This window comes from Suricata suricatta, chromosome 17 (assembly GCF_006229205.1).
Source record: "Suricata suricatta isolate VVHF042 chromosome 17, meerkat_22Aug2017_6uvM2_HiC, whole genome shotgun sequence".
In the NCBI taxonomy this organism is placed as follows: Eukaryota; Metazoa; Chordata; class Mammalia; order Carnivora; family Herpestidae; genus Suricata; species Suricata suricatta.
Genome location: NC_043716.1, coordinates 18,436,153 through 18,449,979, shown reverse-complemented (window position 1 = coordinate 18,449,979; position 13,827 = coordinate 18,436,153). Strand labels below are relative to the sequence as shown.

The following is a 13,827-nucleotide window of genomic DNA, read 5'->3' as shown; positions in this document are numbered from 1 at the left end:
TTAGCGGTCAGCAGAGAGTGCAATGTGAGGCTTGAACTCGTGAACCGCGAGAATATGACCTGAGCTGAAGTCAAATGCTTAACTGACCGAGCCACCCAGGCATCCCTTTGATTACAGACTTTAAATTTTTTTCTTGTAAGTCTGTCAAATTTTGCTTTATAGATTCTGAGACTATATTACCTAGATCATATTCATTCAGAAATCTACTTTTCTTTTTTAAAGGTTATTAATTTTCTGCTTTCCTTTATTTTTTTAAGTTTATTTATTTATTTTGAGAGAGAGAGGGAAAGAGAGAATCCCAAGCACTGTGAGTGCAGAGCCCACTGTGGGTCTCAAACTCATAAACCATAAGATTATGATCTGAGCCAAAACCAAGGGCTGGACACTTGACTGACTGAGCCACCCAGGTGCCCCAATCTTCTTTCTACCTTTCTGATGAAATTTTTCTTTAATTGTCATAGAGTAACTGTCTTTATTTCTAATACAGTAAAACCTTGGTTTGTGAGCTAATTTGTTCTGGAAACATGCTTGTAATCCAAAGCACTTATATATCAAAGTGAATTTTAAGACCCATTGGCTCTGTTGTGATCATAGGATGTTCAGTGTCCATACTACTTGTATTGCCAAGATATCTCTCATTTATCAAGTTAAAATTTACTAGAAATGTCGGAGTGTCTGGTGGCTCAGTTGATTGAGCATCTGACTTCAGCTTCGGTCATGATCTCACGGCTCATGGATTCGAGCCCCATGTCGGGTTCTGTGCTGATAGTTTAGAGCCTGGAGCCTGCTTCAGATACTGTGTCCCTCTCTCCTTCTGCCTCTCTCTTGCTCATGCTCTGTCTGTCTCTCTCTCTCTCAATAATTAAAAAAAATATTAGAAAGGTTTGCTTATCTTGTGGAACTTTCACAGAATAAGTTACTCACAACCCAAGGTTTCACTGTAATGCTTTGACCTTAAAGTATAGTTTATTAGCTCGTGGTTAACTACACCAGTTTTATTTTGACTATCATTTGCCTAGTTCATTGTTTAACAGTTAAAAAAATTTCCAAATTAGTCCTTGTATTTGAAGTGTCTGCTGTAAACAGCACATTTCCAGCTTCTGTTCTCAATCTAATCAGAGAATCTGTCTCCTGAGTGAATAATCTAGTATGTATGTATGTATGTATGTATGTATGTATTTATTTATGAGAGAGGGGGTATGGGCAGGGGAGGGGCAGAGGGAGAGAATCTTAAGCAGGCTCCACACTTAGTGCAGAGCCTAATGTGGGGCTCAATCCCATGATCCCGGGATTGTGACCTGAGCTGAAATCAAGAGTTGGCCACTCAACCTACTGAGCCACCCGGGCACCCCAATAATCTAGTGTTTTAAAATGTACTGTGATTACTGATATGTTTGTATTGGTTTCCTTATTTTGGTTAACATATATGACAGATAGTCTTATTTGTATCATTTTATTTTGTCCCTTCTAGGTTCTCAGCTTTTCCTTTTCTTCTACTTCCTGTCTCAGTTGGATTGATAGTTTTTATTATTTGGTTTCTCACTTTTTTCTTTACTAGTTTGGAGCTAAGCATTCTATTTCTTTTTTATTTAAAAAATTTTTTTTAATTTATTTTTGAGAGACAGAGATAGTGCAAGCAGGGGAGGGTTAGAGAGGGAAATACAGAATCCGAAGCAGGCTCCAGGCTCTGAGCTAGCGGTCAGCACAGAGCCCGACACGGGGCTGGAACCCACGAACCGTGAGATCCTGACCTGAGCCGAATCTGGACACTCAACCGACTGAGCCCCCCAGGCGCCCCTTTCTTTGTTATTTTAGAGGCTATACTTCAATTTTAATATGTATGCTTGACCTAGCAAGGGAGCCTTCAGTACCTCTGTTTTCTTCCCAAACAACGTACATATCGTTTGACTCTTTAACTATGATCATCGCTTGTGTCCTAGCTTATTTACAATCTTCTAGTTTTTTGGTGATACCTAATTTAATATCCTGCATTATTATCATAATTAATGTTGCTTGACGTGGCTTATTTAGATTTATCTGCAACTTTACTGATTCATTTGCTCACCACTGTTTATTGCATCACCTTCCTTCTTGTAAGCATGGGTATAATTAGGTAAACCCTGTTAGTCTTAGTTTGACCCAACATCTAGCTGGGTATAGAATTCCAGGTTGACCTTTTTTTCTGCTAAGTAATTGAAAGATATTTTCCCATTGTCTCCTGGTGTCTGTTGTTGCTGGTGGAAAGTCTGTTGCCAGTTAATTGTGTTTCCTTTTTAAGCAAAATGGTTGCAGTTTCCCCAGGATGAGGAGGGAGGGGGGGAGAGAGAGAGAGAGAGAGAGCACGCGAGCGAGCGAGCTCGCATGCGGGAATGAGCAGGGAGGGGCAGAGGGAGAGAAAGAGGGAGACACAGTCTGAAGCAGGCTCCAGGCTCTGAGCTGTCAGCACAGAGCCTGACGCAGGGGTTAAACCCACAAATCGAGGGATCATGACCTGAGCTGAAGTCAGACACTTAACCGACTGGGCCATCCAGGCACCCCCACAATTTTCTCTCTTTAAAAAAATGTACATTAAAAACCTTTGATTTAAAATTACATCGTAAGAGATAAGTTACTAAATATACTGTTAATATGTCCTTTTTCTTCTCAAATGTTTGACCTGTCAGTACCCTTTAAAGCTATCATGACTACTATTCTAATATACCAAATATTTTGTGTAATGGATCCTTTGTGTGGCCTCAGGTCTCATACTTACTTAAACTCTCTGTGTGTTTGCTTTTATTGTGCAATCATACATAAAATAGTATATAAAACACCTATCAAAGAATGACAGGGGCGCCTGGGTGGCTCAGTCGGTTAAGCCTCCGGCTTCGGCTCAGGTCAGATCTCACGTTCGTGGGTTTGAGCCCCGCGTCAGGCTCTGTGCTGACAGCTAGCTCAGAGCCTGGAGCCTGCTTCCAGTTCTGTGTCTCCTTCTCTCTGCCCCTCCCCCTCTCATGCCCTGTCTCTCTCTGTATCAAAAATAAATAAAACATTAAAAAAAAATTAAAAAAAAAAAAAAGAATGACATACCCAGCACTCAGGATGACAATTAGAACACTAATACCTATGGGGTGCCTGGGTAGCTCAGTCGGTTGAGTGTTCGGCTTCAACTCAGGTTATGATCTCATGGTTCATTGGTTTGAGCCCCACATCAGGCTCTGTGCTAACTGCTAGTTCAGAGCCTGGAGCCTGCTTTCAGATTCTGTGCCTCTTTCTCTCTCTGCTCCTCCCCTCTTCACTTTCTGTCTCTCAAAAATAAATAAATGTAGAAGAAAAAAAACCTAATATGCTCTCTCTGTGCCTCTCCTCAAGGTCATTCTGCCCTGCTCCCCACATAATCACTATTTTCAATTTTATGTTGATTATTCCATTGCTTATCTGCATAGTTTTGCCCTGTGTATATGTATTTCAAAGAATTTATTATTTCATTTTGCCTGCTTTTAAAGGGTATAGGGGCACCTGGGTGGCTCAGTCTGTTAAGCATCTGACTTGGACTCAGGTCATGATCTCATGGTTTGTGAGTTTGAGCCCCAGGCTGGGCTCTGTGCTGACAGCTTAGAGCCTGGAGCCTGCTTCAGATTCTGTGTCTCCCTCTCTCTCTGCCCTTCCCCCACTCACACTCATTCTCCCTCCCTCCCTCTCTCTCTCTCTCTCTCTCTCTCTCTCTCTCTCTCTCTCTCAAAAATAAACATAAAAAATAAAGAATATACAAATGGAATTATACTGTATATAGCCTTCTCTGATTCATTTTTTTTCCCTTCAAGTTTATGTTGCAGTTAATTCACATTGCTAAGCAGCTCTGGAGTTCACGCACTTCTCCAGAGTGTAGTCAAACAGTGGACTCATTGTTTGAATATATCACAGCATACAAATCTAATCTCATTATGGACACTTGCGAAGTTTTCACTGATCGGTGATTATATACCTATGATTGAGACTTTGGGACTTCTGGGTCATAGGGTTCATAGGGCATGTTCATCTTACTATTGCCCAACAATTAGTGATGGTACCAACACTCACATTCCTACTTTCAATATATGAGTTTTGTTTGCTTCACATAATCACAAATATTTGGTCAGTGCTTTAACTTTTGCCTAACTGGTGAGTGTGGAATGGCATGGCATTGTGTGTGTGTGTGTGTGTGTGTGTGTGTGTGTGTGTGTGTCTGTGAGTTTCTGCATGTGTTTAGACTTTTAATTTTGGCATTCTTATTTATTATTATTTTTACTATTTTTTTTGAGGTAGAGAACATGAGCAGGGGAAGGGCAGAGAGAGAGAGAGAGAGAGAGAGAGAGAGAGACAGAGAGAGGGAGGGAGAGAATCCCAAGCAGGCTCCATGCTCAGCACAGCACCCAAGGCTGGGCTCCATCTCACAAATGAGAGATCATGACCTGAGCTGATATCAAGAGTCAGATGCTTGACTGACTGAACCACCCAGGCTCCACAATTTTATTTTATTTTTTAAGTAGGCTTCATGCCCAATGCAGAGCCCAATGTGGAGGCTTGAACTCACCACCCTGAGATCAAGAGTTGGGTGCTTCACTGCTGAGCCACCCAGGAGCCCCTGCATTCTGATTTTAATTTGCATTTCCTGTATTCTCAATTATGTTGAGCATGTTCTCAAATTTATTAGGCATTTGTCTTTTCAGTAGAATTCCTGTTTTTGCCTTTCATCTATTTGCTTTGGGGTTATTTTTTTTTCTTATTTATTTACAAGTGTTCTTTACATGCTCTGGAAGTGACTCTTTTCTAACATGTATTACAGTCGTTGTCTTCAAGTTTGTGGCTTGTTTTTTCTCATTCTTCATGAAGTCTCTGGAAAGCCAGAAGCTCTTAATTTATCTACTTGGTGACAGTTGTTGCTTAAGGTGGTGGTACCTTAAGAAGTCCCTCTCTTCTCTGAGGACCTAAAATGGTTATCCTATATTGTGTCCTACTTTCTATGGTAGTTTTATCTGTCACATTTGTGTTTAAATCTGCCTTGAATTGGGGTGCCTGGGTGGCTCAGTCAGTTAAGTGTCCAGCTTGGGCTCAGGTCATGATCTCAGGGTCTGTGAGTTCGAGCCCCGCATCAGGATCTGTGCTGACAGCTCAGAGCCTGGAGCCTGCTTCAGATTCTGTGTCTCTGTCTCCTTGCTCTCAAAAAATAAATAAAACATAAAAATAATTAAAAAATACATCTACCTTGAATTGATTCTTACGTAGGACGTGAGGGAGGAGTTAATTTTAGTTTTGTCTCCATGCGGGGACCATCTGTGGTCGTCTTATTTGTTCCATCCTTCATGTGCCATTTTGTTTACTAATGTGTAACGTCTGTTCTGCCGAATATCCAGCTTCCATGTATGCTCGCCTTGGTCTCTGGATGCTCTTCTATTTTATCAGCCTATTAGCCTATTCCTGTGCCAATACCAGACTGTTTGGATTACTCCAGCTTTGCCTTGATATACGGTAGGACAAGTCCTCCCTTCTTATTCTTCAAGCATGACAGTTTCCATAGTCTTCTGGACAGATTTTAGAATCACCTTGTCAGTTTCCACGAAATGTCATCTTTAGGATGAACTTGGTTCAGTGTCCTGGATGTTCCATCAAATGGCCTGGTTTGTCCTTCTGGAAAATAGTGGTGTGTTCAGGGCTTAGTGTTAGTCTCTGTGGTTGGAGACTGGACATGCAGTGGGGGCTTTAGCCAGATTGGCTTTGGTGAGTAAGGGCGCCTGTCGCTAAGCCCGTGCACAGGCTTCATCTCTTCCACCATGGCTCTTTTGCTGATGACAACCTGAAGCGAGGACAGAAGTGGTTGGGGGGAAGGCTGACATCCACCGAATGGATTGCCTTCTGTCCTCTGCTGAGCAACCCTGCACAAACATGCTCATTTGGAGGGTTTGTCACCGGCTTTCCAATCTCGTTTTTCTGAAGTCCTTGTCCATCCAGTCAAACTATTAGCCTCTGTCCATGAATCTGGGTAACAGCTATACCTCTGGCCTGGCGTGGGTAGGGCAGCGGGCAGAGCCCGGGAGAAGCCACCGATGGTGGGACAGCATGAGAAACCACTGCGTCTTACCACTCTGACCATCAAGCGACTTTGTGGAAAGACTGTGATCCGCTCCTTCCACACAGCCTCAAAGCGGTAGCTTATGAAGAAATTCTGAAGCCGTGTCTGACCGCTGTGACCTTCTAGAAAAAAAATTGCTATTATTTCACCTTGTCTTCCATCTTTAGTCTTGTTCATGTTTCTCTCCCTGGCAAGCTCTAACCTGGGGCCATATGGAGAAACGTAATTCTCGGACTTAAAAGAAGTGATGGTGTCTGTGGATCGACCGGCGCCACCCAGCCCAAAGGGGTACGTTCATGTTGTCCCCAGTCATTACCATGTATGGGTAGGCCTTCGCTAGCCGTCCTGGTTTTGGAATGCCTTCCAGGAATACTATCACTGCCGACTGTTGCAGTTTGCCTGGAATTGAGACCTGATGTGCAGAGGGAATACCATGCTGACAGGACTTACAGTGGTCAGCTTTGGGAGTATGTGGATTTTGAAGAAGAAATAAGGTTTGAAATGTATGGTACCAGAAGCTGGTCTATTCAAAAGGCACGTTGGACAGTGTTAAAAAGCTCCTCTCACCTATGTTTAAAATAATCAATTTCTTGGGGGCGCTTGAGTGGCTCAGTAGGTTGAGCGTCCAACTTTGGCTCAGGTCATGATCTCGTGGTCCATGGGTTCGAGCCCCACGTTGGGCTCTGTGCTGACAGCTCAGAGCCTGGAGCCTGCTTCGGATTCTGTGTCTCCCTCGCTCTCTGCCCCTCCCACGCTCATGCTCTGTCTGTCTCACTCTGAAAAACAAATAAAAACATTAAAAAATTTTTTAATAAAGGGCGCCTGGGTGACTCAGTCAGTTAAGCATTCGACTTCGGCTCAGGTCATGATCTCACAGTTTGTAGGTTCGAGACCTGTGTTGGGCTCTGTGCCAACAGCTAGCTCAGAGCCTGGATCCTGTCTTCAGATTCTGTATCTCCCTCTCTCTCTGACTCTCCCCTGCTTGCTCTGTCTCTCAAAAATAAAAATAAAATAAAATAAATTTTAATAATAAAAACATGAGAAAATTAAAAGACAAAAAATAATCAATTTATCTTTGTTTTTCCTTTGAATGATTAGTCTCAAAATGACACTACAACTTACAACAACCTTATACTTTATAAAGTACAAGTATTGTGTAAGAAGCAGCAAGGTAAATTATTAACAAAGCCCCTCTCTCTGTCCTGATCTTCCTTCAGCGGCGTTGAATCTGCTATTTAACTCATCCAGTGGGTTTTTAATTACAGTGGCTCTCTAAATTTTTCTAATAGTTCAAGTTGGATATTTTCCAAGCACACTTGTTTTAGAAAACATCTTTTTCCTCTTTGCCTTTGATGTTGTTAATTATTTAAGACACACTCATTTTGGTGCTCGCCAAAGCAGCACACATACTAAAATTGGAACACAAAGCTGACATGCAAACTCCTAAAGGGTTCCAATTAAAAAAAAAAAAGATGTATTTATTTTGGAGTTGATATGCTCTTTGTTCTAATGATCGAAATCCTGAGGAGTGGAATGAATCCTATTGCTTATTTTGTCAGATTTTTGTTCAGCCAGGTTGTAACTGGACGATGGGCCCGTCTACACCGCACTCTGTCTGGGGGGATCACGGGAAGGAGGCTGATGGGGAACTCTCTAGAATCCTAGGACTATCACTGTCCTGAGAATGCTCCTTTCTTGCTGGGTTACTTTACCAGCGTGGGAGTTTCGAAGTGCAAGTGTAGGGCTCCCCTGCTTACAGCTGTGGCATTAACTCGAAAGCTTATTCCTTTAGGCCGTCTTAATTTCTGGCCCCTGAAGACATCTTTATCTACTTGGGAACCTAGTTATGCTTTTAAAAAGCTGTCTCTTGGGGCACCTGTGTGGCTCAGTAGGTTGAGCATTCGACTTTGGTTCAGGTCATGATCTCGCCGCTCATGGGTTCGAGCCCTGCATCGGGTTCCGTGCTGACAGCTCAGAGCCTAGAGCCTGCTTCGGATTCTGGGTCTCCCTCTCTCTCTGGCCCTCCCCTGCTCAATAATAAGTAAATGTTAACAACCAAAAAAAGCTGTCTCTTGGGCCACGTGTGTGGCTCACTCAATTAAGCATTTGACTTTGACTCAAGTCATGATCTCCTGGTTCGTGGGTTCAGGTCCCGCATCTGGAGCCTGCTTCAGATTCTGTGTGTCTCTCTCGGTCCCTCCCCTGCTCTCCCTCTCTCTCAAAAATAGTAAACATTAAAAAAGATTAAAAAGATGTCTCATATTTTATCCAGAATTTCTAGGTATTTATCAGTTGGGGGGGTTCAGGTTGTCTAATAAGTCCTCTATCTAAACCCATATGTCTCACTATGCATTTTTATTAATCACTGTGTCCCTTTTGCTACTCCTAATGCCTGGGGGACAAGATGTGACCTAAATGTTCTCTTCTTTTGTTCTTTCTTTGATCTTTGCTGCCTACCCTCAGTGCCCAGCACGGAGCCTAGCACACAGCAGACCCCCTGGAAATGGGCGTGCAATGAACGGGAGGGATAGGTTTTACAGATGAGGACTTGGAGATCGGAGACGTGAAGTGACTCGCGCGTCCCTGGAAGTTGAATGCCGACAAAGGTGATTTCCAGGGGCCATCACTTGTTCACACATTTACGTTTCCCACAAAGTAACTCAACCCTGCAGCTCCAAGAAGACCTAAGAAGCCCCCTTAGTCCTGGCCTCTGGATCTTATTTTCTCGGTGGGTGTGGTCCTGCCCTCCCATCTGTTTCTCCAGGATTCAGGAGCTCAGTATCTCAGCCTAAGAGCTACCAGTCTGACGATCCCAGGAGGGTTCTTGGCGGTGGCCGAGATGGTGCGAGAGGACAAGGGGGACTGGAGAGAGAGGGCGGCCAGCAAGGAAAACAGAAATGCATCGTGTGCTTCCAAGTCACTTCATGTGTGGACTCGTGCCATTGTGATTTCTATTCTCCCTCTGCCCCCAGTTGAATTTGAACTCCTGGTAAGAGGCCAGATGCTTAGCTAAAGATGCCTTGCTTGATTTTTTCTTACTGTCTCGTGCTAACAAACCTTGCCCTAAGGCGGAGTGCTGTGGAGAGAGCCCTCAGCTGGGAGCCAGGGGCACTCGGTTCCTGGGTGACCACGACCCCGGTGTGACCTTGGGCAACTCACTAGCGCTCTCTGAACTCAGTTTGAGCATCTGATACTTGGGCAGTTGATCTTTAAGAGCCTCTGGCTGTGACAAGAGGTTATAAAATCAAGCAAGGTACTAAAAAGGGCCTAGGGCTCGAACCCTGGTCTCTGTGTGCCTTAGTGGCATTCTCTGCTCGGGCTTGATAATGCAAATATGGGGGGTGGGAGGAGGCTTGACGTTGTTGCAAGGAGTTTAGGATCGAGGCCCCTGTCTTCTAGTATGTAGGTGACATCTTGTGGAGACCTCGAACAAAACCGAGGTTGTGCAGTAAGGAGGAAGTGAAGGCGTGGATTCCCAGCACTGCCCCAAATAAGAGAAATAGCGGAATAGTCTCTTTTACAGACTACTGTGTGATCATTACAAATGACATTTTCATAGACTTTCTAATAACACAGCAAACTATGCCGTGATGGTTAGTGAGCCTGCAGAACACATATTTGTAGAGCTAGAATAAATGAAGCTAGGTAAAAATTAAGCATAGCAGAGAAGACTGGAGGTGGAGCCATGGGTGATTTTTCTCCCTGGGAAGGCAGTTTTACTGTGCCCACTGCGTTTTTTTGCATTTCCTATAGTGAGCACGAATCACTCTTAGAACTGCAAATGAACACTCTTAAAAGAATATTCTATTTTTTTTAATGTTTGTTTACTTTTGAGACAGAGACAGAGAGCAAGTGGGGGAGGGGCAGAATCCGAAGACAGAATCCAGGCTCTGCGCTCTCAGCACAGAGCCCAACATGGGGCTCAAACTCATGCACTGCAAGATCGTGACCTGGGCCAAAGTCAGATGCTTCTCCGACTGAGCCACGGGGGTGCCCCTTAAAAGAATATATTACAGAGTATTCCTTTCTGTGCTGCAGGGAGACCAGGTCGACCCCATGTCCACATCTGGGCCCCCAGGGACACAGATGGGCTGGGAGGTGTCCGGGGCGGGGAGGGGGGATGTAGGAGCCGCACAGCTGACTGGGAGCAGCTGTCACAAAGGCCCCGTAGCTCGGAAAAATAAGGGCAGGATCAGTGTCCTGCCCTGCCCGGGTCCTAGGGGAAAGAAAGTGGATTCGGAGAGCAGGAGGTGTGCTGCTGGGAGGCAGGAGGGCACCTGCTTGCAGGGACCTAGCTTGTGTCTGAGTAGAAGAGTAGGCAGCCTGGTGAGCCATCTAAGCTCAGAAGCAACAGCCTGGGACACGGTGAGCCCTTCCTCATGGGGAGGGTTTGACAGGGACTCCGCAGTGAGCTCCCCGGCAGCACTGCAGGCCGGAGCAGAGGAGCTCAGCGGTCCCCTCCTGCTTGTGCAGGGGGAGGGAAAACGCGGGAAGGAGATCAGGGCAGCAGAGGGGCCTCTCCGCTGTGTTCCAGGGCGGGGTTCCAGGGCAGGATCGCCGTTTATCAGCTGGCCATCTTGGGTAAGTTGGGAAACCTCTTCCTACTGCAGCCTTCCCATCTGCCAAAGGGACACAAGAGCAGGGTAGCAGTGATAGCATGGGAAGGACCTGGTGTGAGAGTTCGAGCAAGGAGATTGGCCGGTTATTTGTCGAGGCATCTGAGAGCGGGCTTCCTGCCGTACTTCTGCACGCATCAGCCGCGTTGCCAGACTGGAATCGGCAGCTGTTGGCCAAAAGCCACATTCTGTATGTGGTTGGACGGGTTTTATCCCCGATTATTGCGGACAGTCAACATTCCTCCCACCCCGCTCCCGCCTCTGAACCCCATCGCAGGTCCGCATTCTCCAGGCAGGCCACTCCCCTGGCCCTGTCTCCTTGGCCTTCCCGCCAGCGCCGGTGCCCAGCGTGTAACGGCGGCCGGTCTCCAGTCAGGAGCTGGGTGCCCAGGAATTCCGGCCCCGCAGGCCAGGGCCCCGTTGCCAATGCATCTGTTTCTAATCAGTGCCGTGTGGCGCATTCTTTCTGCCGAGCGTGCAGGCCCGGAGCCTGGGGACAGCGCTAATTGATGGCTAAATGGATCTTGTCATTTCCAAAAGAAGCCTCCAGACCTGCCCTTTGCTCTACCTCTGCTCCCCAAGGGCCGCAGAGCTTCAGATTTAACTCGTCCGCTGCCTTTGGAGCAAGGAGACCACGGTCTTGAACCTCACCTGGGGGGATTCACCGGGAGTCTTCGAGTCCTCAGTGTCCGGCTGTCCTGTCGTGAGGAGGACATCAGGACGGGGAGGACACCACTCGCGGTCAGGGCTGAGGGTGCACTTGGGTCTCCGCCCCCACCGCAGACGGCGAGCAGCCCTCTTTCCCCAGCGGGAAGCCCCTGCGGTCCCAGCGTCCCTGCTTCAAGGGTCCCAGCTCCCCCCTCCCCCGCACGTACCGGAGCACCTGCCACCATCGTGTCCTCGTCTGGCTCCCGGGGCGAAGGCAGGGATTATCTTTGTCTCCACGCCTCTCCCTAGAACAGCGTCTGCTCGTTGTAGGTGGTCGGTACACGAACGGGGCAGGAATGACTCACCCCGGACTTTCCCTCTGATCTCACTCTTCTTCGTCTCTTGGCAGAGTTGATCCTCAAGAACGAGATTGAAACGTCCTCCTAGCAGAGCAGTTTAGCGCTCTGATGCTGGGGCCCCCGAGAGAGTCCCCTAAGCTCTGCTCGGCGGATCTGGCGAAAGGGGACAGCTCCCTGAGTGTCTGTCCCAGGCTGGCTGGAGGGCAGCCCAGAGGGTAAAAGCTTGAACCCTCTACGCCTGTAAAGAGTGTGTGTTTTGGTGGGAAAGGGGAGGGCTCGTTTTCATGTCCAGTGGATTCTGGACTCTGTTCTCTTCCAGAAGCTTCTGTACTGGCCCACATGGCCAAAAGGCCTTACAGCAATTGGAGTACAGAGAAGTTCCTTCAGCCTGTAAAGCTATGTGTGAGCACTCAAAGCAAGTTTTAGTTTAGACTAAATGACCCATATGGGCAGAAACCAGAAGAAAGGGATGAATTGAGCTCACTGTGGCCTGGATCCCGGGGCCCACCACCTCAGCCGCCTCTCCTCTGCCCTTCTCCACTGCATCACTGAAGATTTTGGTTAAGAAATCAAAGATGGGTGCCTGGTGGCTCAATTGGTCAAGTGTCTGACATTGGCTCAGGTCCTGATCTCACAGTTTGAATTTGGGCCTTGCATTGGGCTCTCTGCTGTCAGTGCAGAGCCCGCTTCAGACTCTCTGTTCCCTTCTCTAGCCCTCTCCTGCTCTTGTTCTCAGTCTCAAAAATAAATTTAAAAAATTTTAATAATAATAAAAAAAGCAAACTACATTCAACTTCTAGCTACGTTCATTATTCCTAGCTGTGTGACTTTGGGGAAATCATTTAACCTCTCTGATCTCCCCATGTCTAAGATGGGTAAACTACCACATCTTAATAGGATTGTTGAGACGATTCACTGAAATAATGAACAAAAATATGCTCAGCAGTGGGTGGCATGTGCCAGCTGCCCCTGTTGGGCTGGAAGAAACACCCCCATCAAAGGCTCAGACCTCTGCCATCCGGTCCCCTACAGACTGCTCTCCTGATGGTCTCCCGATGGTCTCCCGGCTTCCCGACTGCAAAATCCAAAGGCCTCTGGGTTCTGACGCTTTGGGGCCGCTCGGGCCTGGGGCTGTCTGTTCTGACACCTCTAGGTGCTGGCCTTAGGCACCGTGACCTCCTCTTCCCTAAACTCTCTCTTCCCTCCATTTCTGGGCTACAGTCCCCTCTTGGTTGTCCTCCCCCTTTGCTGGTCATTTCTGCTGTCTTTCATCCAGTCCTACAACACCGTGTTTTTGTTTTGTTTTTCTCAGTCTGGAATGAGCAGAGTTTACGGGCACAGAAAACAGGGTTTCTGCGCTGTCTCGTCTGACAGGACTCTGATTACCACCGAGGACTGATAGGGGCTTAGTGCCATGCTTTGTGCCTCTGTTTTTTTTTTAATTCTTTAAAAAAAAAAACACCCTGTTTTTAATATTTATTTTTGGGACAGAGAGAGAGCATGAGTGGGGGAGGGGCGGAGAGAGAGGGAGACACAGAATCCGAAGCAGGCTCCAGGCTCTGAGCTGTTAGCACAGAGCCTGATGTGGGGCTCAAACCCATGAACTGCAAGATCATGACCTGATCTGAAGTCAGATGCTTAACTGACGGAGCCACCCAGGTGCCCCTGTGCTTAGTTCCTCTGTGTGTTATCCTGTTTGGCACTTGCAGAAGGTGTTGGCTGGACTGGGGCTGAAATCCCAGCCCAACCACATTAGACGCTGGCGTGGTGGCAACAAGTGGGGTCTTCCCAGCAGTGGGGAAGACGCCAAAAGGTGGGACCAGGCAGGGCTGTCTGTGTTGGGGCCTGCCCGTCAGGCTATAGAGCCCCAGGCTCTGGGGCAGGCACAGAGAGAAACTGCTGGGGATTCGGAGTTGCAAAATTAGCATCCAGTCTGCTTTGCCACTTCCTTGCTGTGTGGCCCTGGCAAATCACTTTACCTCTCTGAGCCTCAAGTTTCAGTGAGGCCCAGTATGTAAGAGTGCTTAGTAAATAGGATGCTTGGCAACATTAAAGCACCTTTAGCGACGTTATCCAGTTGGATCCTGGCAGAGAAGTGCGTCGCTGAGTTTCAGCT

The 13,827-nt window shown here is 46.9% G+C and overlaps 1 long non-coding RNA gene across 1 annotated transcript; it reads right to left on the bottom strand.

Annotated features, from left to right (window-relative positions):
• Positions 1-9,984: 9,984 nt before the first annotated feature.
• Positions 9,985-11,782, bottom strand: LOC115282933. The gene is made up of 3 exons (XR_003904809.1): positions 11,580-11,782; positions 11,356-11,402; positions 9,985-10,707 (listed from the first exon to the last, which is right to left on the bottom strand). It is a non-coding gene; the product is annotated as an uncharacterized LOC115282933 (long non-coding RNA).
• Between the last annotated feature and the right edge of the window lie 2,045 nt (positions 11,783-13,827).